We start from the raw sequence: 27,767 nt of genomic DNA on the forward strand, positions 1-27,767 counted from the left end.
ATATTCCTTCTGTTTATCAGGAATTCCTAATGCAATTAAGTTTGATCAAGAGAGACTGAAACGGCTGAAGCAATATCCCAAATGAAACGCGCCATGTGTCTGGAATAATCTTATATGAGATATGAGAGTATCATTTGATCTCGCATCGAGCTCACTGCGTTTTATTGCAGCTGTGATAAACATAACATCAGTGCGTGGCTGGTAGAATATCAAAAGGGTCATATATATACATACATACATACATACATACATACATACATACATACACGCAAAAACATACACATACTCACACACAAATATTATATATATATATATATATATATATATATATATATATATATATATATATATATATATATATATATATATATATATATATTAGTTTCACTCTGATTCAGGAAAGCTTCTTAGGAGTAAAAATAGACTGCAAATAATGCCATCAACTTCAGTGGGATATATATATATATATATATATATATATATATATATATATATATATATATATATATATATATATATATATATATATATATATATATATATATATATATATATATATATATATATATATATATATATATATATATAAATATAATATATATATATATATATATAAGCATATATAAGAACGTGTTTCAAAGCGATAAAGTAACAAGCACGTAAGAAAAAGTAAAAATGTGACTCAAATCGGGATCGAACCCCGGTCTTTCAAATGAAAGGCCAGGACGCTACCAACTGACTCATTGTATGGGTCAATTGGCAGTGCCTGGCCTTTCATTTGAGAGAAAGAGGGGTTCGGCTTTAATGCATGTCACATTAATTAATGAATATATATAATATATATATATATATATATATATATATATATATATATATATATATATATATATATATATATATATATATATGTGTGTGTGTGTGTGTGTGTGTGTGTATGTATGTATTTATTTATATATATGCACATATATATACATGTGTGTTTTTGTTTGCTAGATGGAATCTATACATTCATTTTTATTACTTTTCTGTTTTATTATCGGATCTGGGGTTTACCGCTCGTGAAATGTGATTAAACATCACGAATTCATAAGATTCATAATTATTCCCGGCGTGAAAAATGCCTATCGTGATTGATTTTCATTCTGGATTATTCCGTCACTCACAATAAAGTTCGATGTATCACTGACGATTCCATTACTTCATTCATAATCCTTGTTAAATGCAGTTTTTATGCTATTGATTAAAACAGTTATTAATTCATGATTGGCATATTTCGTTCAGTTATATCACTTATATATAAAACAGTATTATCTGCAACTGAAATCCTTTGTAACGATGTCGTGTCAATCTTTATTCTATATGAGAGTTTAATATCACATGAAGAAGTGCTTAAAACATTTACCAGAACGAAGTAAACGTTTTCATAAAGGCATATATTAGAAAACCACATAATAATAAGTTACTCAATTATTCTGTTGTTGTTTCTCTAGGATGTGGTTAGTTTGGAGATATTACGGATAAAATTCAAAATGAACTACCCTTCTTCAATTGATTCTTTAAATAAGAAAGATACTACCAGTTGCCTGGTCACTAGTATTTAAATCTTATGAATTTGTTCTTATCCATCTGCATTTATAGTGACTTTTTAGGGTCTCTTTTTTTTTTGTTTAATTAAGAGCTGACGGAGAGCATCCACAAACGAAAAACTCCTTTGAATGAATTAAGTTATCTGACAAAAACAATCATCACTTTTATTTATTTAAGATACCGTAACGTACGATGTGCAGTAAACTTGAATTTGGAATACATGTTCTATCATTAACTTCCCAAAAGGAGTTTTGTCAATTCATATCGTTAGGAATACTAAACAGAAGTGATCAATTACGTTCCAGTAATTTTCTTAATGGAAAAGGTTTTTTCTTTTAATTATTGTAAAAGTCATGCTAGATGAAAAAAATATCTTTATTCATTAACATAGTTAGAGATGGTGTTTCAGTTCCACCTCTCTTGAGTATTGACGTACGAGGGGTGAGTTCTTCCTCATACGTGAGTTCAATCACCTGCGGAAGAACAAACAAGTGATGGACGAGGAACGAGACATACTCTGTACCACAACTTTCAACTCGAATGCAGAGAAATGAAGGTCGTTAAACCGAATGTAAACAGCTGTTAAAATCATCTCCATTGTCCTGTTCACTGAATAAATACGAAGCATTTCTCTCTTTCTCAATTTTCTTCGTATGTTGTTTACACCATTAGTGTGTACAGCTTTACATTTCAACCATTTTGACAATTTAGATTTGAAAGTTCCTTCACGCACTCGTTCTCTCTCCCTTACCTTTTTTTTTTTTTTCTTTTTAGAGAGAGAGAGAGAGTGAGAGAATGTGGATTTAGAAAAGAACGCAATAGCCTCTTATTTCATGTATTTCTATGCAAATGCGTGTGTGTGTGTGAGAGAGAGAGAGAGAGAGAGAGAGAGAGAGAGAGAGAGAGAGAGAGAGAGACGTAGAAAGAAAGAAAGTGGATTTAGAAAAGAACGCAATAGCCTATTATTTCATGCATTTCTCTCTAAATGTGTGTATCTGTGAGGATGAGGGTGGTTGTGTGTGTGTGAGAGAGAGAGAGAGAGAGAGAGAGAGAGAGAGAGAGAGAGAGAGAGAGAGAGAGAGAGAGAGAGAGAGAAGGGGCATCCTTTATTAGGTCCCTCTTCAAGACAGGCAGACAGAGAGACCCAGAATTTCCATCTTTCGCTCCTTATGCTAACCAAGTTTTCCTTCGGCGATTTACTTAAGGGAAACCCAAATCCGAAAGGTGCAATTGGCGTCCTATTTATTCAGCGCTCGCATTGTTCCTGGAGCGGCCTTCCCGAAATTCCCAGGCGAGCCTAAACTGATCATTCCACGAGTCTGGGTCCATTTTCGGATTCTCCTGTCTGCCAGATATTCTGCTGTGTTTCTGGAAAAGGATTGAAAGAATGAGAGGAACTTCTGTTTTTCTTTGGTAGTCTTAAGACTTTGCGATATATATATATATATATATATATATATATATATATATATATATATATATATATATATATATATATATTATATATATATATATATATATATATATATATATATATATATATATATATATGATTATTATCCCCTTTTGTACGTGATTCATGTATCACACATTACCACAGGTGAAAAATAAAACAGGGTGTAGGTCCTGACCGGTTTCGACTTTATTTCCAAGCCATTGACGAAGGACTGATACAGAGTATGAGACATCACAAATATATATACTACAAGAACAGTACTGACGAACATACACAACCGTTAGAGACTCCATATCCCCACTCAGGCCGGTGTCGAGGTAGGGTGGCCTTTAAAACTCATTTGGCTAAAAATCACAATAGACTCTCAGGGGACATTGCTGATAAACAGACCATACCCCACCTCAGATCCACACCTGACAGGTGTCATGGAGGCGGAGTTTGGAAACTCATTAACGTTACTACCCTCGTACTGTGTTTACAAATATGATAATCCTATTTTCATACATCTCTACTGCCTACCTTAAAGTTTAAACAATTTACAAATTTCTTTTGATATTAAAGGATCAAGTTTATATCAGTCAAGGGATGTATAAACTTGATCCTTTAATATCAAAAGAAATTTGTAAATTGTTTAAACTTTAAGGTAGGCAGTAGAGATGTATGAAAATAGGATTATCATATTTGTAAACACAGTAGGAGGGTAGTAATGTTAATGAGTTTCCAAACCCCTCCATGACACCTGTCAGGTGTGGATCTGAGGTGGGTATGGTCTGTTTATCAGCAATGTCCCCTGAGAGTCTATTGTGATTTTTAGCCAAATGAGTTTTAAGGCCACCCTACCTCGACACCGGCCTGAGTGGCGATATGGAGTCTCTAACGGTTGTGTATGTTCGTCAGTACTGTTCTTGTAGTATATATATTTGTGATGTCTCATACTCTGTATCAGTCCTTCGTCAATGGCTTGGAAATAAAGTCGAAAACCGGTCAGACCTACACCCTGTTTCTTATTTTTCACCTGTGGTAATGTGTGATATATACATATATATATATATATGTGTGTGTGTGTGTGTGTGTGTGTGTGTGTGTGTGTGTGTACTATCTACCTTATATGGATAATCTGAAATGTCTAAATAAATATTTTTTGATTTCGGTTTCATTATATTGAAGAAATAATTACTATTTTTGCTTAAGAAATAATAGATTTTTATTTTATTATTTCCTGGGTATTATTTAATGTTTACTTACGATTAACAAATTATGTTGCAAGAAAGGGAAATTAGATATACTTCTTTTTTAACATCATAACATAACACTTTCATTTGAGCTACTTTATTCATAAGGGGGTAAATTGCTTCTACTAGTGTAATTATCCCATCTTTGCATTAGCAATAATAAGACGCTGATGGTCATATTATTCTGATAAAAACATTCTCTAATTACGGATCACTATCACTTAAGCGCAATATAACATATCTTTTTTCATTCATTTTTAACGTAGCAGGAATAATGTTCGCTATTTTTCTCATATCAGAGCCATATTTTCATCTTTCCTGACCTTTGTTTTTTCAGATTGTGCTGTTTGGATGAAGCCGAGTTCACGGCGGCTCTCAGGCATTTGCCTTTCTTTAACTTTTAAGAAGGATTTTTAAGAAGGGGAGGATTCGCCTTCCAGCGTCTGAAAGAAGATGATGTCTTGTCTGGGAACCGAGATAAGGCACTGCGAATCTTTACACCTTCGTTTCTTTGAGGAAAAACCAGCGAATTCCCAACATTTTTTCTTGGTACGTATTTTTTTTTTTAACATCTGTAGTAATTTGTTTTATAATCCAGTGTCATGTCCGTTGGAGGGGACGTAAGATTTCTGTTTTGAAATAACTGTAGAGATGTTTTGGGATCTTTTCCCATAGATATGAAGTTCAGAAATCCAAGATTTTTCCTTAGAAAAGCTTCTTTATCAACACATGGCAAGAAAATCAGTCTCTCATGCTCTAGCCCGGATTTTTGTATGCAAATTATTGAATCCTATATTTAAGGTTTTGGCAACATACTGTTATAACAGAATATTGTTTATAACATCAACATTAATCTTTCACGAAAGGAAAAATATATAGATTTCATCTTCAATATATATCTAAAAAAAAAAACAATTGCAAAGATATTTCATGGTTCTGTATGTTTTAGATATCTGTTGTTGAAGAACAGTTTGAAATTATGTGTTTTTGATGATTTATCGTGATCAGATATTCCCGAAAATCGCGTTAGATTCAATTATAATTTCTGAAAAGTTATCCTCTCCCATTTCAAAACAAAGCCTTATAAACGTGTACTCTCTCTCTCTCTCTCTCTCTCTCTCTCTCTCTCTCTCTCTCTCTCTCTCTCTCTCTCTCTCTCTCTCTCATATTCTTTATCTCCTATAATTCTCTGAAGACCCGCTCATGGGCTCCAAGCTGTCTTTGTCCGTTTAAGGAAAATAATCTCCATTTCTCCTGCGCCGACTCTCCGAGACAATGGCTGCCTGTAAATATTTCTTCTCTGTTTTGCATCTCATCATCCATGGCACCATGAGGGATTAATGGGCTCGATCCTCTGGATTTTTATCCAGACTTAACTAGAATAAAAAAAAATCCTATCATTCACTGATGATCTCTGAAAGAGAATCATTTAATAGGGTGTGCTACATGTTAATAATCTTTCTATCAGTGGGATTTTCTTAATTAGGCTACATTTTATTTCGGCCTCTTCATTGCTGATACCTTGAAAGATTAAGATTAAGGGGATGTATAAACAGAAACATTCATTTCTATTTTTATCATATATAAAGTAGAATGTTTTTGGACTTATACGTTAATCGCTTTCAATCCACTCCGCCCATTGAATCGCATTTGATGAATGCATTAGGGAACGTGTGGTGTTTCCAGAATGAGGAAATAAGGAAAGATGTACTTCTTGACCGCATGTATATAAATATTTAGCAAATATAAGTACACATGTTTTGCTTTCTAAAAGTACCATGCATCGTTAACAAAGATTTTTTTTATTGGCCTGGCTGTTTTTATATGTCAACATGTCAAATTTTTTTTTAATGTTTCTGTTTTTATTTAATTTTGGAATATGAAAATTGAATTTTTTTATTCCCATAATAATAATAATAATAATAATAATAATAATAATAATAATAATAATAATAATAATAATAATAATAATAATATAAATGTAAATATGCTGAAGTAATGTAAATTTGATAAAGTAATTAAAGTGTTCATCAGCAATGTGCAAGAAATCAAGATTTGAACATTCAAGCAGTATTACCTGTAATATTTTGTTTACCTTGGTATTCTGTTGTTATTAAGATTCATGACATTTTTCTTTACCCCAACATTATCCAGCTGTCCTTTGGGTCTAACAGCACAAATTCCTTTCTTCTCTTCAGTTCCAAGAGGTCTAAATGATGTGAGTGCCATAGATTCAGATGATTCAGGAACTATGACTTTTGAGAGAGAGGGCGACTGTGTGGGCAAATGAATATATTCGCCCCTGATTCCGTGATTCTTCAGTATACGAATGTGGTTAGTGAATCACATCGAGAATGCAGTCATGTTTTACAAGGTGGGTTTCAAAATAATTCTTAAGTCTCCACTAAATTTATATATTTGACCCCACCTCTTCAGCAACCCCCCCCACCCCACGAGGGATTGTTGGTACAGTACTCATGTGGAATTGTAAACTAGACCAGAATTTACAGATTCAGGGAGGCTCACACTCAACAAACAATTAATCGAAATTTTCCTATCAGCTTATATTATTCAGGTGCCGGTAAGTTTAGGCATCATTCGTTCTACCCGAATTAAATAAAAATAAATCGCATTATATTCTCTAGATAGCATGACTAAAATAGGATTTCCGTATGGTATATGGTAGTGTGCTCCAAAGTTAATCGGATTTCATTAGTTACGTTAAATTTATTCATTCTTTACTGATGATCCTAAACCAAGTAATAATCTCCGTCATTGTAATAAACTTTATTATTTATGATACTTCCCAGTGTCTAAGAAGTATCATGATATCCAACGATGCTTGATCCCATACTAGCGTGATTTATGAAATCATATTCTGTTAGTGGAACTCATAACAGCCTCTCAAATGAACATAAAATTTAAGGAGTGTAGCCATTGCCAAAACTTTTCTGCCAAAATATACATTTTAAATCAACAGGGAGTTGGAAACTTAATTCGGATTCCTTATCTCAGTAGAGTTACAATGTTAGGTAGATTAGTAACTACATTTATTTCAAAGAGGGATTATTTTGCACATTGGGAATAAACTTCAACTTTTGTTTGTTTTTGAAGAAGGAAGTAGCGTGAATTTCCTTGAGATAAATTTAACAACAAATTTTCTTGGTTACTGCCCACTGTAGTCATTGATGTAAAGGATTCCTTGATATATTATAGGTTCATTAAGATTACATTAGTGAATGCCGTATAACCATATTGTTGTTAAAGGTGTTAAGCACCCTTTTATAATTGCTGACAATAGATATTCCTTGTCAATAAAGAAAATACTATTATTAGTTCATACCAAGTAATTATCGTTCACGAAATTTTGGCTTCTTTTAATTTACTCTTTAATCTTTGTTTTATGTAACGAAAAAGTAATATAAAGTTCCATTATACTGACTGTGATGTAACCATTTAAATTTCGGGTTAAATTCAGTTTTACACATTTATATTGGGCATTGCATGGTACATTACAAGGCACACCGAGGTTTTAATAATGAGTGTGCTTAAATAACCATTCATAAAGATTTTATGCGTTCTATTGCCAAAACTACTGGCAGTTTCTCAGACACTATGGAAGAATGTTTGGAAGCATTCCCACTTTTTTATGAAAGAAATGTACTTCAAATGTAATCTTTTTTCGTGTTCCATTGATTTACTTTCCACATCTTCGCTTTTAACAAGACTTTTTTTTTTTTTAGTACAGATCACGGACAGGTTGAGATAGTTTAGTTAGCTACGCATTTTTATAGAAAATGTCTTAATTAATTATAGTTTCTTATAGAATTATAGTTCCTCAATCAAATTTTCCACTTGATATTTTAAACCTAATTCATGATTTTTATCATAATCTCCTGAAAGATCTTTTTGCCTCGCAATTTATTTTAGTTCATTATTATATTTTCCTACATAAGAAAAATATCAAAACAACAAATGCATATATATATATATATATATATATATATATATATATATATATATATATATATATATATATATATATATATATATATATATATATATATATATATATATATATATATATATATATATATATATATATATATATATATATATATATATATATATATATATGTGTGTGTGTGTGTGTGTGTGTGTGTGTGTGTGTGTGTGTGTGTGTGTGTGTGTGTGTGTGTGTGTGTGTGTGTGTGTGTGTGTTTGTATGACTGAATCACGAAGATGTGGAGTGGTTTCACTTTTCTTGCCTGGTATTGTATATCTCATTGCATTTCCAAGGCTGTAATTTACAATGAAATATGACAAAATCTTATAAAACACACAAAAAAAAGAATAATTAAAAAATCACTATAAAGACGGATATGACCCACCTAAACTGAGTTAAAAGAGAAACTAAAGCATCTAAAAAAAAAGAAAAAAGAGGATAAGTAAAAGTTGAGGTGCAGACCAAAATGTACACGAACAACTTGTTATGCTTAGCATGAACAGCTGCGTGGAGGCTGTCTGGGTGTTTAACGAGGGGATGGTAGTTTTAATCAGTGGACTCTAAAGTGGCAAGTTCCCCCTCGTCTTGCGTGGAAGATATGATTTTAGAATCTGCAAAATTGATGTTGGTTTTGCAGATTTTAAAATCATATCTTCCACGCAAGACGAGGGGGAACTTACCACTTCAGAGTCCATCGTGAGAAAAACTACCATCCCCTCGTCAAACGCCCAGACAGCCTCCACGCAGCTGTTCATGTTTCCATTTTGGTCTGTACCTCAACTTTTACTTAGCCTCTTTCTTTTTTAGATGCTTTAGTTTCTCCTTTAACTCAGTTCAGTTAGGTCATATCCGTCTTTATAGTGATTTTTTAATTATTTTATTTTTGTGTTTTTTATAAGAATTTAATATATATTTTATTGTAAATTGCAGCCTTGAAGATGCAATGAGATATTGCCAAACGCCGTCGGCAAAATAAACTGTTATAATGTATATACGCGCTGTCTTTTCCTGGATGCCCCCTTGATATTATATATATATATATATATATATATATATATATATATATATATATATATATATATATATATGTGTGTGTGTGTGTGTGTGTGTGTGTGTGTGTGTGTGTGTGTGTGTTAGTGTGTGTGTGTGTATTTAAAATTTATATTTTGTAAATTCCCTGAAATTTTGCTGCTGTATAAACCTCAATCTTTTCTTACTTCATAAGATCCTGCAACTACTACTACTTTTATTATTATTATTATTATTATTATTATTATTATTATTATTATTATTATTATTATTATTATTATTATTACTTTAAGAGAGACAAAAGTTACAGGATCTTAAGAAGTAAGAAAAGGCTCATTTTACTTTTGTTTTGGGTGAACATTTTACGGACATATTCCAACCCTCCCTATTTATCCGGGCTTGGGACCGGCACTGAGGGTGGGCTGTCTGTCCTCCCCCCGCCCTCAGTGGCTAGGTTAAATGTTGTGGTTTGTGCAGCAGGGAAATGTGATGATATTTGTCAGTCAGGCTCGACTGACGAGACACAGACAACTCCTAGGGCGAAATGAATGGGTCACAGATCAGCCTGACGACTGCGAAGTCGAACACACACCAAAGGCAGTTAGGGAGGGACCCCAGCCACGCCTTCAGAGGAACCTCGGAAGGTGTGGGGGAACACCTTGAGAGGAACCTCGGAAGGTGTGGGGGAACACCTTGAGAGGAACCTCGGAAGGTGTGGGGGAACACCTTGAGAGGAACCTCGGAAGGTGTGTGGGGAAACCCTTCTTAGGAACCTCGGAAGGCGTGGGGGAACGCCTTCAAAGGAACCTAGAAGGATCCTGCAATCCTTCCCACGCCGCCAGAGGTGAATCTTCGACCCCGCAGTCGTCGAGTGAAGCTGTGACCCGTCCACGCTGCCCTTCAGAGCATCTGCGTCCTTCTGCTGCACTGCACCGTCGAGTATCATCTTCATCCTCAGATTCGCGACCGTTCACCATCGCTGTCGAGTTCTTTACCAGGGCCTCGTTCCAGCTCTTCTCTTCTCCGCCTGCAGCGTATCGACGAGGCCTTGGAAACCTTTGATTTGCTTGCGCTGTTTTCTGATGATGAAGAGTTTTTGCTCGTTCCTCCTCTCCAGGTCGTCGTATGCAGAGTTCAAAGCTTTCCATTCACTTTCGGCTTTTCTCACTTTCTCTTCAGCGTCTTCAATAAAACTCATCAGCTCTTCAATTATCTGCAGGGGAGCAACTTCATTCTTGTCCTTCTTTTCCAAGCTTTCTATTAGCTGTCTGTGTCGTGCGTTTTCATTCTCCTGCTCAATTTCGTCTTTAAACTTTTCTTTCTCTTGTTTTCGGTGATCCTCAGCCAAATTCGTCAAGGCTAGAGTATGACGCAGTTCCTCTTCTAAGTCACCGATCCCTTTTTGGTAAGCAGCTTCGGTCTCGTCCATTTCCCTGACCAGGTCACGATTCACCTGGTCGGCCTTCTGCAACTCGTCTCTGAGTGCTGCTTGCTGGATCTTTTCCTTCTTCATTGCTCCTTCAAGCTCGTCATTCTCTATGCTTTTCTGTCGTACCCTTTCCGACAGTTCCTTCACGAGTTCCTCTCGTTCCTGCAGACGTCTGACAAGGCCTTCTTTCTCACTAGCCAAGGATGCTAGCTCATTTTTCAGCTCACCGTTGCGAGATTCCAATTCTTGTGCTCGTTCGTTTTCACGGCACTTCTCTCTCGCCATGAGATGGAGCTCCTCCTTTAACTGACAGATCTCGTCTTCTTTAAGTCTTTCCTGTTTATCCATCTTTTCAATTAACTTCTTGTTCTCATTCAAATTTTTCTGAACAGTCGTTTTCAAGGAGTTATTTTCAGATGACAATTGATGAAGCTTTTCTTCGGCCATTCGAATCTGCTTATTTGCTGCGTTTTCCAAATCCAGTCGATCTTCTAAGTACCTTGCTTCGTTGTCAGCTAAATCGTTTTCCAAAATGGAAACCCTCTGAGTGAGGGCATCCTCCGCCTTTTTCCTATCGCCGATTCTTTGTGTGAGTTTCTGATTCTTCTGCTGTTCCTGTATAAAGTTCTGTCGCCAGAATTCACTTATTTTGAGCAAATTGTCCATATCACCAAGAATGTTCCGAGTCATGTCCTGTGCAGATTGCCGGGCCGTCTTCTCCTGCAGGAAATTATAATAGAATTTACCTCCAATTGTTGCCAAGAGTCCAGCGAACCAGTTCTCCTTAAAGAAACTCGCTACGAACTCTGGCTGGAGTCCTCGAGATATAACAGATAAATCCACGGGTCCAAGATGAGGGACCCGGGCCAAAATGCTATTAACAAATTGAACACAATTCACAATGCAACTATTCATTTTGAATACTGCCATTCTCAGTGGTTTGCCTTAGCGTTAGAATCTAAAAAAGCCAGCTGGCTTCTCGTGTGTCTCAGGATCTGGTGCGGGCTCCGGATACTTCGGCTTCGGGATTTCTGCAGATCCTGAAGAAGGCGGGGATGAGTCTTTTTCCGTCTTCTCCCTTCATAACTCTCGGAGACTTCAGTGAAGCCTTGTAAAGTCCTCAGAATCTCTCTCTCTCTCTCTCTCTCTCTCTCTCTCTCTCTCTCTCTCTCTCTCTCTCTCTCTCTCTCATACACGCACGCACATACCCATTATGAAACACCGCCGTTCAACTCGAAGAGAAGTTGTCCTTCCAAATAAATATTTTCAAATTACTTGAAATCTACGAAAGAGGAAACATTCGGCCAACTTATTGTGTACTTGATTCTAAGAAGCTGGAATAATTATAGCGTACATATTTAATACCCACAAGACGATGAAGATTTTTCGTTTGAAGTATTTCAAATTAATCGTTCAGTCAGTTAATATTTTTTTCCCGGAGATGAAAATCCAAGTTTGTATTGCGCTTGAAAGTGCTGTATTATTTCGTTAGTCCCTAAAGATCTTAAAATATATATATATATATATATATATATATATATATATATATATATATATATATATATATATATATATATATATATATATATATATATATATATATATATTTATATGTGTGTGTGTGTGTGTATTTATATACATATATACATTTATATAAATTAACAACCTTAGCGTCGGTAACGGGGCTAACAAAATGATGCGGCGTTTTCAAGCTCAATGTCAACTTGGATTTTCATCTCAGGAAATAATATTAACTGACTGAACGATTAATTCGATATACTTCAAACGAAAAACCATATATATACACACACACAAACAAGCACACATGTGTATATGTATATATATACATATATATATATATATATATATATATATATATATATATATATATATATATATATATATATATATATATATATATATATATATTTATATATGAAGAGAGGGATTGAAATCAAAGAGAAGTTTGGTTTTTCTTGGATTTTAAATAAGAGGTTTTCGGTGGATGGAAAGTTACACTGTACATGAAACCGTTATGGTAGTTGTACCCAATCGCCACGCAAAACACACACATTCACACATGCTTAAATATAAATACATACACGCATTAATGTATCTATATATATATATATATATATATATATATATATATATATATATATATATATATATATATATATATATATATATATATATATATATATATATACTGCGTGTGTTTGTGCGTATATGTGTGCGCGTGTGTATTTGTGCGTGCGTGTGTCCGTTCGTGTGTGCGTTTTTGCGTACGTATAAATGCATCAATGTTGTGTGTTTTGGAGCAGATGGGAACCAAGTACCCTATTGTTTTCATGTATAGTATAACCTTTTATCGAGTAAAAATCTATTTCTAATACGGCAGAAACTAATCTTTCTTAGAATTCATCGTCTCATAAATTGAATTCCTCTTAGAGGTAAAATAAGGCTAGTGTCGTTGTCTTATTTATTAATATATATATATATATATATATATATATCTATATATATATATATATATATATATATATATATATATATATATATATATATATATATATATATATATATATATATATATATATATATATATATATATATATATATATATATATATATATATATTTATATATATTATTTATATATATATATATATGTATATATTGCATCTGCGAACGTTAGTTAAGTAAATCGAACATTAATTATCTCTTGCCTTTAAATGTTCTTATTTTTATTAACAGGAATTTCATATGTCGCAAATGAAAGGATATTGATAATTATTATTTAAGCATGCGTATTGAGTCAACAGGCTCGTCTACTATATTGATGAGTAAACCTCGACAGATAGTCTTGATTTCCACTGCTGTGCCCTCACAAAGTTGCCAGTTGTCCTATCGGAAAAAAAAAATCTGTATATTTTCTCGGCCAAAGCAGCCAATTAACCTACATCTCGTTTTGAAGAGAGAACTAATTTTTCTTTATTGGGTCTGTTATAACATTCTGTCAGCGTTGCAAGAAAATGTTTATTCAGTTTTTTTTTTCTCTCCTTTTTTCTGCTTCATTGATGTTCGAAATTATTTGAAAATGTTCCATCTGAATTTACAAACTAACTTGTCAATGACAAAATAGAAAATGCTAATTTTTTTTGAAGAATATAATTCGTTGAATCAATGCTTTTCGGATTTTTCCATGACATATAATTTTTTTCTTGTTCGTCGTGTTGTGGTGTTTGTAGTAGAAAATAAATTGTAACAACAACTTTCTCTTTTGGTGACAGTTAAAATTGCCGTTTCTACCAAGAAGAAGCAGCTCTAAATAAAATATGATTTGACTCTCACTCTGCTTTCATCCTTAGTCCGAAAATCACGAATAAAATCATTTGTTCCTGTCTTCCAAAATTTCAGCCCAAATCATACACCAACTTAGCAACCTTGTCAGCATAAATTTACAGAAGTATAAAGATTAGTATCACTGAAAGTAACACAAGAGGACCTGTAAAAGTAATAATGTCATTGGCTCTGTCTCACATAAATAGACTAAAGAAAAATTCACGAGGGATAATAATTAGACTTCAGAGGCCAAATGGGAAAAAAAGATTCGCCGTGATTAAAAATCTGGTGTTGTAAATATTGCTTATATATATTTTATAAATGTGGACCATGTGGGCACAAATGTTGCATCTCGTTTGTTGCTGGGAATATAATTCAAAAGTTCTCGTGTAGTATAATGTTCATCCCGAGAAAAGTATGGCTCACCCCCTTTAATTCTTAAACTGGCGGATAATGCAAGCTATGAATGTAATTTACTTCACTGCATGGCTTCATAACTGCTGAAAATATTCAGTAAAACTATATAATTCTCTTGTGAGAGAGACTGACATATGAATGCTTGCACTTTCCAGTTATATACAAAAAGAAGCTAAAATTAGAACTTATATGATTAATATTTCAGTGTGTTCAACTTTAGTTTTGCCGATATGCGGTTGCCTATTAACCTTCAATTTTGTATAATAAAACTTGCAAGTTAATGTTTGAATGACCATATGATTTCGATTAATTCTTAAATTATCCTAAAGAGACATAAATTGAAGCGTGTGTTATTGGGATTATGCTTTATTAATATCATAATACCATACAATAACGAAATATATAGTTTGATGTTAAATATAATTACTTAATTTTTCTCTAGGTCAAGGTTACGTGAAATAGTGCTATAAAACTTGTTAAATCACATCATTAAAATGAAAAAAAAAAAAAAAATCATGGATTAAAAAGCTGAAATCACAATTACGGAGTGGTATATAAAACACTGCCGCAGAAAGGTGCAGGACAAAATTACAGTTCAGAATACATAACCGCTGCCGCCTTTGGCATTGAAGCAGTAAAGAAACTAATTACGATCCAATGAAAGTCTTGTAACTTCAGTTTATTCTCGTTACTCCTGCTCCTCGTGATAGCGTTTCTGCTATGAAGATGGGGGAAAGCGCGCGTGGCCTTATGCATAACAATTAGCAATCAGCTGCTGTTGATGGCAAAGACACACGCAAAGAAAGCTTTTAAAATATTTTGAATCCAATTCCACTAAAACTCTCGGAAATTTTTCTAAACATCGTAGAACGTTCTACAAACTTTTGAGACTTGGTTTAGTCATTCGAGACCCTTTTACAAACTCTTTTGGGCTTTTTTCAAAGACATTTGAAATTTTATTTTCAAGTATTTTGTGCCCCTTTTTCTAAATTCGTGCTGCACATTTTTCCAGGTCGCTTAGAATCTTTTCAAAAGTCTTTTGAGGCCACCACGAATATTTTCTAACCTTTGGCTTGGTGTTTTGAATGACTGGAATGGCTGGTAAATATATATATATATATATATATATATATATATATATATATATATATATATATATATATATATATATATATATATATATATATATATATATATATATATATATATATATATATATATATATATATATATATATATATATATATATATATATATATATCAGAATATTAAACATAGATCGGGAGGCCTTCCTCAACGAACAAAGTGTTCTAATGTTAATGGAATGTTTTGATTTTCTCCCTTAATTTATAATATTTTGTCATTTTTGTATTTACACTGCTATTTCATAAATCACTTATTAATTTTTACATTTTCTTTATACATGACGGCTGTTTTACGGGAACTGGCATTCACAATTCAACTAATTCATTCCATGTTTGCCTGCCTTGAATAGCAAATTGTTAGGGATCAAAGGCGACGGGCATATAAAAAGAATAATAACTTTAATAACGCATTTCAAAAGATCTCTGACTGCAACAAAAGTTACACGGAGTAATTCTATCACATTAGGTCCTGCGCTGTTATTACGTAGACTCGGTTGCCTGCCATTGGCAGAGTAGCTGGGACGTGCTCAATTACTACAAATGCAGAGTGAAGGCTGTTTTACATTCTTGTGTGTTATGTTCCACATGGGACCTTTAACTTGTGTTAAACATCGGATGGAATGCTGATAAACTAGGAAGCTCGTGCCGTTAGGTGTAATGTATTCGTGTGGCAAAAAACGGAAAATAATTTCCTTCAGGATGAGTTTGTCGTTTACTATTAAAATAGACAAATGATACAGAAGTGAAATTCACAGTAAGAAGAAAGTTCAATCTTTTGCTTTCACCATTTGTTTATGCGCAAATTCCAGTTACCAAGTAGGCGGTACTGACTAAAAAATACTTAGATAATAACGTTCAGTTCTGTACCACAAACACCTTGCCAATACTAAGATTAATTTTGTCATTGATCTTACTAATGATTAATGACAAAATTCAAGCAATGGACTTTAAGGACTAAAGAACCATATGCATATTATTGCTAACATTTTCGGACCGTCTTTAAAATAGGATTTACTGTCTGCTCTGAAAAGAACAAGGTTAATTCACCATTTGCAGTGATGTAAAATAAAGAACGTTTTACTGAAATTCAGAAATATCCGGATGTTTCTCTAGATTAATTAATCATGAGTCAGACCTTTTTATAGTATTTGCTTTCACGCATTCATGTTTAATGTACAATAAGTGAAAGTGGAAAATGTTCGTACGAATATAGAGCAGGCGATATTAGAAGATATTTAATATTAGCCTTTTCTTTAATTAATGCTACCTTTATACGACAGATAATTATTCAAACAAACATTTTACAGATTAGTCATTCATAAAGACGAAATGATGTTACGCTACAAATGCTTGCATATGTTTTTGTACGATACATCCTTTAGACTGAATTTTGAGGTGAATTAACGGGGTCATACAATTGGTATTTCTGCACTAGAGATAAGAAAATGAAACATTTTTCATCCATCTCACAAAGTAAATGTTGATTTCAACCATTTTCGGATTAAACAAATTAAAGTAACCCATTTTATTGTTTTGTTCATCAACCGATTTTCACAATGGCGCATTGCAGATAGATGTGTAATCTTTGAATATGTCATTGAATTAGCTACGAGTCTTTATAATTCTCTCTCTCTCTCTCTCTCTCTCTCTCTCTCTCTCTCTCTCTCTCTCTCTCTCTCTCTCTCTCTCTCCGATGCACAAAAAGCGCATCTCTGCACGAATTCCTCTCAGGCTTTGAAGCTGAAGAAAAGTTATTAATGGAAGGAAAAGTTGAAATGCATGAAGGGGTCTTGAGCCGATTCTCCTTTATGGAAGAGGTGTTTCTTTTATTTAATGAGAAGGAAAGAACCAGGGATGAATGTTTGCCGAGTAAATTGCGCTAAGAGTCATAAATGCGTGTGGATATACAGGGAAACATATATATATATATCTTTATCTTTTATCGTTCATAATCTCTGCACTTGTAAAGGGTTTCGTCTTACATGGAGGGTGAAATGATGCACTGAAATACAGGAGAAGACAATAAGATTCTGCAAAAAGGAAATTCAAAAGTCAAAACTTCTAGAACAAGTACAAGAGTATTAGAGAAATGTTAAGAAAGCTATTTTTTCATGAAAGGTAGTTATCATGTTCTTTGTATTAAGAAGAGTGTAACATTTAATACCATAAATCGTCGGGGATAACGAAAACTCTTGCAAATTTACGTTGCAAAAATATATCAACTGTTCATTTCATGCATTTTTTTTTTAATGTGAATAACCTTTGCAGAAAGCATGCAGACGTACAAATTATTATCGCTAAACAGTTATTCTTGTGAAAATGTATTCTAGCTTATTAAGAATTAGCTCAGACAAAATTTTCCGTTATTTTAATTGCAACTATTCATTGAAATATCGTTTATTTTTACCATTGAACATTACTTTGAGGTTTACTTTTAACTTATTATTATTATATCATTATCATTATTATTATTATAATAATAGTGATTATTATTATTATTATTATTATTATTATTATTATTATTATTATTATTATTATTATTATTATTATTATTTGATAAGAAAATTAAAATCATACCAGCAATTTTGATGCATTGGGTATGAACGTGTTAAGCACGGATAGTAAAAAGGAAATTTTTCATTCCTCATGTCCTTGTTCACATTTCTTAAAACCGCTGATTTTTCAAGAGTGCTTCAAACACTGCATCATACACCTTTTGATATTTCAACCTTGATAAGTTTTTGATCAAAATGAAGCTCATTAGCTGAAGAGCCCCTCGTGCCTTTCATAATAAAAACACAGAAATGAAATGTTGAGGATATCTCTCGCTGGTAATTCTCAAGTGCTTACACCAAGGAGAATGAAGAGGATCTTTCTCGGTTTAGAAGTGTTGCCGTGAAAGGAACATCTCTGATGTTGTGCACTTTAGAACATCTGGTAATATTGGCTTTCAGTTTTCACAGTCATATATCTGTAAATTCTGTTATCAGTGCTTCAACTTTAAAAGATGTTATTATAAATATGTATGAATATAAGTGCTCATGACATTATATATATATATATATATATATATATATATATATATATATATATATATATATATATATATATATATATACATATACATATATATACATACATACATATATCAACGGTTTCACGACGCTATTTCTAAACAAAATATGAGCCAATTATCGTTGAATGTAGTAACGTTTTTGTGTTGTACGGATTAACCTATACAGCTTTTGTGAAAAACGATTGAGTCATTTGGAGAAAAGGGTATTTTCATATTCGTCTATTTGATCTGGAAATTAGTAACGTAAATTTCAGTTTGAAATTTCTCCTTTGTAAGTTGGTCTTACGGCATTGCGAGAGTCTTAGGATGATAAATGAAAAGAAAACTAATAGGTGATTTGTATTTCCTATCACTAAAAAAATCCTTTTGATCGACGCGTCGTTTTCTGCAGTCTTTTTCTTCCCAGTGTCATTCGACGGTATCTATCAGTTACTGGAGTGGTGGTCGCAGGCTGTGATAGTAAATGATATGCCTGAATATTGCACCTAGGGATCTCTAGTATCTTTGCCTCCTCTTAGTGGATTTTAGAGAGGTAAAGTCAGTTCTCTCTCTTGCAGCTCTGTTGATACAATCTACCTGTGCTCGATCTAAGATTCATCCCTTGCAGTCAATTAATAATAAGTGAGAGGTCTTTTGATATAGGAATGTTATCTGGATACGTCTCATCCAGAATTGGGCACGCGTTGGAACCTGGCCAGAATCTTGTTTGGAGAAGAATTAGCATCCTTGATACCAATATCCTCAATTCACGCGCTTGAAATTGCTTTATAGACGCGTCACAAGAGGCCCCAAGCCATTGCGTCATTCACTCCTTTATGCTGAAATGTTTTGTGTCCGAAGTGGAACGAAGTTGGAGCTGTTATTAGCTCCCGTAAAGAAAGTTCATACCTTCTGTGTTGAAGTAGATGTTTGAGTAATGTTGATTTAGCTCATGTGTTCGGAATAAATCACTATATTCAGTAATCTAGTATCAGCTGGCGACTTAAAATTAGTTATGTTAACTCATCTGTCTTTTTTTTAGGTAACTCTCAGCCTTAACTAATAGGATTACGTGGGTCTTAGTTTAAGCAAGGCAATATAAATTCAACAAGTTAATATTTAAACTCATCAGCCGAATGACCCATGTAACAATATATATATTGGCGAGTGTGTGTATTGGGTGCGTATATTTTCAAATCAGTAAGTCGTCTTAAAGAATTTCATTCCCTGTAACTCGATTCATGACTTGCTCATCACCTTTCACATTTTATTGCCGTCAGTACCTTCATACTGTTCACTTGAAACAGAAATTCCAGGAAGCTGGTTCTTCCTCATTTCTCTTAGGGATTAAAAGCCTCATATAACTTTGTCATCTGATATGAATTGCAAAATTAAGACTTTAATCTCCAACCTAATGCAGTTATTAATCTGAATTTCCTTCTCCTCGGACCTCATCTTAGGAGACTGACGCGTTAATTATGAAGGGAATTCGCCGAGGGAAGAAATAATTTTGCGCGGAGTGAAGGAATCAGGAGGCGGGAATAACTTCGATGTAATTGCATGATTTCCTTGAGGAGATTATTATTATTATTATTATTATTATTATTATTATTATTATTATTATTATTATTAATTTGAAAATCGAAATACGCTAACGATAAATTCGCTAACAAGCCCTCCACAAAATACTTGCAAAAATTAGAAATAAAATTGTTGAACATATTGAAGAAAAAATGATTAGGTCTGGGTCTGGAGACGCCAATACAATTTGAAAATTACAATTTTATCAAACTAAGCTAACTCAAAAATATACTAGTGTATTTTGGCTATTATGAAATGAAAACAACCTCCTTGTGAATAAAAATAATAATTGCTTTGGAATTGCTTTGCTGCACATGAATATTTGATTTTATGATATCTAGGCTGGTAAGCCGAGCACAGGGACGCATTCGCGAATTTTGTGCTTAAGGAAGTAAAAAGATGGAGTTAGAGTGGTTGGACAGCAAGATAAAAAGATCCAGAAAACAGAGGGGATGAAGCTTAAGGAACTGAAGGTGAAAGTGAGAGACTGGATGCGAAGACTGGAGAAAGGAAGCAGTATTGGAGGTAAAGTAAAGGCTGAAAAGTGGGCGCAGGTAGGAATCAAGGGAACACTGCAAACACTTCTTAGTTATGCCTACAGTGCACTGCATGAGGTGCACTGACGGCAGCACCGTTATGGAGCTGTATGTGAACAGATGTACTACTTCATGTGGAGATGTTTTGGACTTACAGGCGGTTGGTGAAGGTGTTTGAATTCAGATTCAGGGAGGAAAAGAGAGTGACCTCGCGGTTAACCTTTGGATGGAATAATGACGTTGTTAGAAGAAAGGTCTTTTAATGTCCTGGAAGTTCAAGGGTAAGAACACAATATTCCTCCATTATTAGTCTCATTAATGTTGACTAAGCTTCGACGTTTCTTGGAAAAGCAAAATTCTACAGTTCCAGATTCTCCAATTAGGAAAGTAGCTATTACGCATATTGAAACACGAAGATAAAGAATAAACCGTGCAACTGAAATAAATGAAAGTGTGAAGGGGAAAAGAGTAACAAGATACAGGTGATTATCGGAATCTAAATAAATGAGGTGGACGTGCTGTAGTGTACGAAAATGTGCGAGTGACTGATCTCTTGCTCCAATTTAAAGTCTACCCGTATTAAGGCATTTTGCTTATTACAAAGAAAAACTTTAGGCTGGTTTTCATAAAGTATGTTGATGAACATTTATTCTGTTGCTGCTAATAAACACACTAATTTAAGGAATATCGTAGTTCAGAGTTCATCTGATTATTTTGGAGACTTTTTATCACAGTAGAATGATAACATACACAAACACAGGCACACACACATATTATTATATATAATAATTTCCAAGTGGATCTTGGCCCCACCCCTGGGTGACAGTAGGGAATCTGCAATTAACTGGGAATGAAGGCTTCTGGGAATTCCGAAAATTCCGGAGGCTTCTGGGGCTTCCGAAGGCTTCAAGACAATCTACAGGATCTGTAGCCTTTGCATTTCTTGCAACACTAAAGAACAGAATATTATGGAGATGAAAGGCTTCGATGATTTCTTTCGTTCTTGGAGATGAATTCAGGAGGCTTTTTGGCTTGAAGACTTCAAGACGATCTCAGGCTCAAGCCTTTGGATTTTTTTTTTATGGAGAAGGAATGGGGTTTGTCCTTCCTGGAGACTATAGGCTAGAAGACTTCTTCTTGGGAAACGGATCCTTCTGGAGCTGAAAACGGCTTTACAGGATCCTGGAGTCTTTGAGAATTTAAGAAGACGTTATAATCCAGCGGGCATTTCTCCAGGAATGCTTCAGAAATTGAAAACTGCTTCAAAGACTGCACTTCCTGCACTGCGTGCCATCTATATATATATATATATATATATATATATATATATATATATATATATATATATATATATATATATATATATATGCGCCATCTATATATATTATATATATATATATATATATATATATATATATATATATATATATATATATATATATATATATATATATATATATAATATATATATATATATATATAATAATAATAATTATAGCACAACATGATGTTGTAAACGTGCCTGCTCTCCTTATTCTAAACACAAGTACTGCACCCCAACAAGTACGAGACCTTAATGCATTTTGCATGCATTGTGTCCGTAAGAATACAGTGGAAGCAAAGCGCATTACCAGACACACGTAGTGACAATATCCGACTGATACCTTTCCTTTGTCCCCTCTGTTTATGCAGTTGTTGTAAATACCGTAACTCTTTAAGCCGCAGAGTCACTTCATGACGTATTTATCGCGATGCTGCAATTACCATTTGCGTTTGATGACTTTTTCACGATTCCGGCAGATGACTCAGCCTTTGTTGCCGCTGGGGGCTGAGATCACAGAAAGCTGATATAGGGATCGTATTCATCAATGAATATAATCACCAACCAATTCGTTGTTCTTCGGTCCTTTGTTCTGGAGCCATTCAGTGTAGTCGTCAGCGCGACTTTCATGTTAGCTCGTTCCGTTATTCTCCTTTATTATTTTAGTTGTATTCTGAACCTTTATTGATCCTTTGCCCTTTCAAGTTTATGCTCTCATTTTCAGGAATAATTATGTGAGATGATCAAGTATTGCGTCTAAGTCGAGGTATTATTTCTCAAATGATGCTGTGGCTTTTAATGGTTAATGCCAAGTGGTAGTCAGTAAAGAGTCTTCATTAGCATGCGGAGAACGCCAGAAAATCAGGAGGCGGAACAAAGAATAAGCGTAACTGTAACAGAAATGTCATCTTTCCTAGAAAGTGACACCCAAAGGTTTTAACCCGGTATGAATCCAAGTTTGAGGCGTGTTTAGTACAAGCCCGGTGGGGACGACAGTACAAACATAAAAAAACTGTAAATATCATAAAGATAATGGCCCCAAAAGAATATTAGTCCTAGATAACGACCCCCCGAACTTTGCTTGGGGTCACTATCTAGAAAGATCTAGAAATGCCAGCATAATGAACAAAGAAATGGTCCTGAATTGTTCACGTGTTATAATATTTAATATATATGTGCATTGTTCTCATCTTTAAGAATGAAGTCTTATATATATATATATATATATATATATATATATATATATATATATATATATATATATATATATATATATATATATATATATAGATAGATAGATAGATAGATAGATAGATAGATAGATATATATATATATATGTATATTCATATATATAGATAGATAGATAGATAGATAGATATATATATAATATATTATATGTATATATATATATATGTATATTCATATGTATATATGTATATATATATATATATATATATATATATATATATATATATATATATATATATATATATATTTTATTTTTTTTTAAGTTCCATTGTCTTTGTATCCTGTAGGGAACTATAACTCAAAGATAATATACAGATGCATTCGGCAAGCTGTAATTTCGTTCATAATGTATTACATTAATCCATTTTAAATTCACAAATTTATGGTGACATTCAGATGAAAAATTGACAGCAGATAGTAACTAATTTCATGTCTTAAAATTAGATGGGAGCATAATCGTTATATCGATTCAGTCACACACTGGAACCCGAAGAAGATCCTCCGCTATAGGATAATTTAAGAAATAAGAAAACGAAAAAGTAAAATGAAGAAGACAAAAAACTCTCAGGATCGAAACAACAGAGTGATTTATGAAGAGAAAAACAATTCCAGAAATCTGTTCCCAGTGAGGTTTTGGAGACGTAAACAATTTCCTCAGAACATAAAGAATATTGAAAAACCTCTCTCCTTCAACAAAATGGTTTCCCGATAATTGCATTGACTGTAAGTAATAAATAAATAAATTAATATATACTGTTATATATATATATATATATATATATATATATATATATATATATATATATATATATATATATATATATATATATATATATATATATATACATATATATATATATATATATATATTTGTATATATATATATATATATATATATATATATATATATATATATATATATATATATTTCTTTTATTTATTATATATAGTATAGTGCAATTATATCATAGCAATTATCGGGAAACCATTTTACTAAATGAAAATAGTAATTTTACTTTTCATAACAGAACTTACATTCTGCAAAAAAAAATATAATTTTCTCAGTACTGTATGTAGCTCTTCAAATTTTTGTTTTCTTAAGCAAGTTTCACACTAAAAGAGATGATAAAGGTTTCTACAGTGTTGAATACAGCTGTTTGAATTTCACTGTTCTTTGGCATACCAGAATAGATAATCAAGGTTTCTCCTGATATGAATGTAGCTGTTTAAATTTCACTTTTCTGAAGCAAGATTTGATGCTAGAAAAATAATGTAGGTTTCTCCTGTGTTGAATGTAGCTGTTTTAAATTTTGCTTTTCTCAGAAAGCAAACTTAAAGCAAAAATAATAAATATTTCTCCAGTGCTGAATGCAGCTGTTTATATTTTACTTTTCGTAAGCAAAACAATCTAAAAAATAATAAAGGTTTTCTCCACTGTAGAATGTTGCTGTTTTAGTTTTAATTTTTGTTAAGCCAACTTAGATAAAAATGAATAACAAAGGCTTTTCCAGTATTAAATGCAATGTTTAAGGTTTAACACAATAATAATTTTTCCCTTGCAACATTATATTCTGACATGGCTTCTTTTGGCTTTTCAAGCAAATGTTACCACTTAAGTCATGCGATGAAAACTTTTTCTTCTCAGATATTTTATCCGAAATTTCGTGGAGCCAATTTAACACCCGAAATGAGAGAGTCGGCCTCTCCCTAATTCTCTGAGCAATACTTCAGAAAACACTGAAAACTTTTGTCTCGAAACTTCTACGACGCTTGAGTCGTGAGTCTTATCAAGACGTCTTGCTAACACAACTTTCAGAACATTTTACTCGGCCGCCTTTTAGAGTGATATACATTCTGATGCGTTGGGATGTTCTTTTGTAGACTAAAAAAAGTAGCTTACCATCGCTGACACCAGAATCTCTCTCTCTCTCTCTCTCTCTCTCTCTCTCTCTCTCTCTCTCTCTCTCTCTCTCTCTCTCTCTCTCTCTATATACATATATATATATATATATATATATATATATATATATATATATATATATATATATATATATATATTACAGTATATGTATATATATACATACATATCACATATATATATATATATATATATATATATATATATATATATATATATATATATATACATTATATATATATATATATATATATATATATATATATATATATATATATATATATATATATATATATATATATATATATATATATATATATATATATATATAGAGTAGAAGACAGAGACAGAGAAGAATACCAAATCTCACAGACTAAACATTTTGTACTAGGTCTTCCTTTCTTCCTTCAGACAATTCCCAGTTGCATATTCCTTTCATACAACCGTTCTCTTTACATGACCCACCCATCGTACTATCTTATTGCCCAATATATTAACTAATAACTCTTTTACAATTCTATATCCCCATATTTGCAGTATTTTTATTCCCAACATATGCCAAATGATAATTAATATTAAAAAGTATCCCTTTCATTGCTTTCGTTTTTAATTCCAAAACTCTCTCTCTCTCTCTCTCTCTCTCTCTCTCTCTCTCTCTCTCTCTCTCTCTCTCTCTCTCTCTCACACACACACACACACACACACACACACACAGTCTGCATGCGTGTGTGGGTGCTTGTGAAAGGTGTGAGTTTGGGTGTGGGTGTGTATAGGCTCATTCATATGCTCATGTATGTAATTTTTTTTTATTTGCACTTGCGATGCAACCTTTTCACTAGACATACGGTGCCAAGAGACGTTTTGCCTTTCTCTAAGTATCAGCCCTAGAATCAAAATTATAGATTGTTTTACCTACAGCCAATAGCTTTCTTTCTCATTTCTTTCTATAAGTCTTCAGGTGAAAACCATACAGACAGACCCAACAGAATATAAACTGAAAATAGCTCAACAGGGAAATCAGCCTGGTGAGAGAAAGAGAGACAGGTTATAGGAAAAAGGGGTAAATGGAGAAAATATGAGGCAATCTGTATATATAAAAATGAATATTTGTTTGTTTGTCCTCTAAAAATCCGAACCGCTTGACAGACCCCAGACAAAATTTGGCACGCCGCCCCTATTTGACCTCAGGAAGATTACAAGTCAAATCAAACCCCTACCCCGTGACAGACATCAAACAAAAGGCAGATTGAATGAAATTTTCGTTTTTACCCAATTCATCAGGTTTTCCTTCAGGTGCTTTATGTTGTGGTCACTTTTCGCCTGAACGCTCAGTTTTTCTTCAGGCCATAAAAGGACAGTAGAGGTGGGGATTCTTGGAAATGACTCCTCCGGGCTGACAGTGACATCTCACGTAACTTCTAAAGCTGGAATGCCAATCTCCTATGATTTCTTTTCATAACCATCCGTTAATTAAAGCCAGGCTACGTTAAGTACTTCTCATTTCCTTTTGGTATCAACTTCCCTTTCAAAGAGCCAGGTCACCTCTTCTTAGAACTGTGATATTGACCTTGTCTTCCTGACATATCTCCTTCACTTTCTTTTTAAATTGTTTGTCCCTCGTATAAGGAAGACATTTTCCTGCCACTTTTCTTTGCCTTCTAAAAAAACAACCGAATACCTTCACTCGATTGTATTCAGGAGGACGGAACGTAATATTTCCATGAACACGATTCAACAACCGTGTTTGCTCATCGTATCAGGCCATTATCTCCAGGTATTCCATGAATATAAAGCAGGTGTCTTCTACAAAATGGCTTTCGCTCTGTGAAGCGTGCATACGGTGACACAAAGGCAGTCTGCTAAATGATGCAGATGAACTTCTAATGTTATGAGGAACTAATATCTCAGATGAAAGAGTATCCTGCTGGTCCTCTAAGTACCACATGACAAAGATGATATTATGACTTATGGAATCCGTGTAGAGACAAAAATTATGTATCTTTCTGTGGAGAGAGAGAGAGAGAGAGAGAGACGTTGTTAGACAGGTAGGCAGAGCAAACAAGTTTAGGTTTTATGAGAGAGTGAGAGAGAGAGAGAGAGAGAGAGAGAGAGAGAGATGAAATATTCACAATAAAAGTACTTCGGCCAAATGGAGAAAATCGATTATTATTTAGAACCCAAAATAACAAAGAACAGGGGTAAAGAAATCACGAGCAGATGAAATAAAGAGTCAGAAAAAAGGAGTCTTCGCCGGTAATGAATAAAAGGGATGGAAGATAAAGAATGGAAATCAAGTTAATCAGAAAACCAATATGGCGCTGATGAAAGCGAAAAAGGAAAAGGGTGTAAAAATGTTGCACCTCTGGAAATCTAAAAAAAAAAAATGGAATGGAATGGCGTCAGATGAGAGGAGCCACGTGTGGAAAGGAATGGAAAAAATGCGGATGGCGAAAAATGACGTA

At 33.4% G+C, this 27,767-nt stretch overlaps 1 long non-coding RNA gene across 1 annotated transcript in view; it reads left to right on the forward strand.

The window, feature by feature from the left end:
* LOC136839633 (uncharacterized) overlaps positions 1-27,767 on the forward strand; it is a 228,419-nt gene that overhangs the window by 79,906 nt on the left and 120,746 nt on the right. The window contains exons 3-4 of the long non-coding RNA XR_010853422.1: positions 4,613-4,824; positions 6,474-6,649. This is a non-coding gene — a long non-coding RNA (uncharacterized lncRNA). The remainder of the gene's footprint in view (positions 1-4,612; positions 4,825-6,473; positions 6,650-27,767) is intronic.

The sequence above is a fragment of the Macrobrachium rosenbergii genome, chromosome 6, assembly GCF_040412425.1.
Source record: "Macrobrachium rosenbergii isolate ZJJX-2024 chromosome 6, ASM4041242v1, whole genome shotgun sequence".
Taxonomy (NCBI): Eukaryota; Metazoa; Arthropoda; class Malacostraca; order Decapoda; family Palaemonidae; genus Macrobrachium; species Macrobrachium rosenbergii.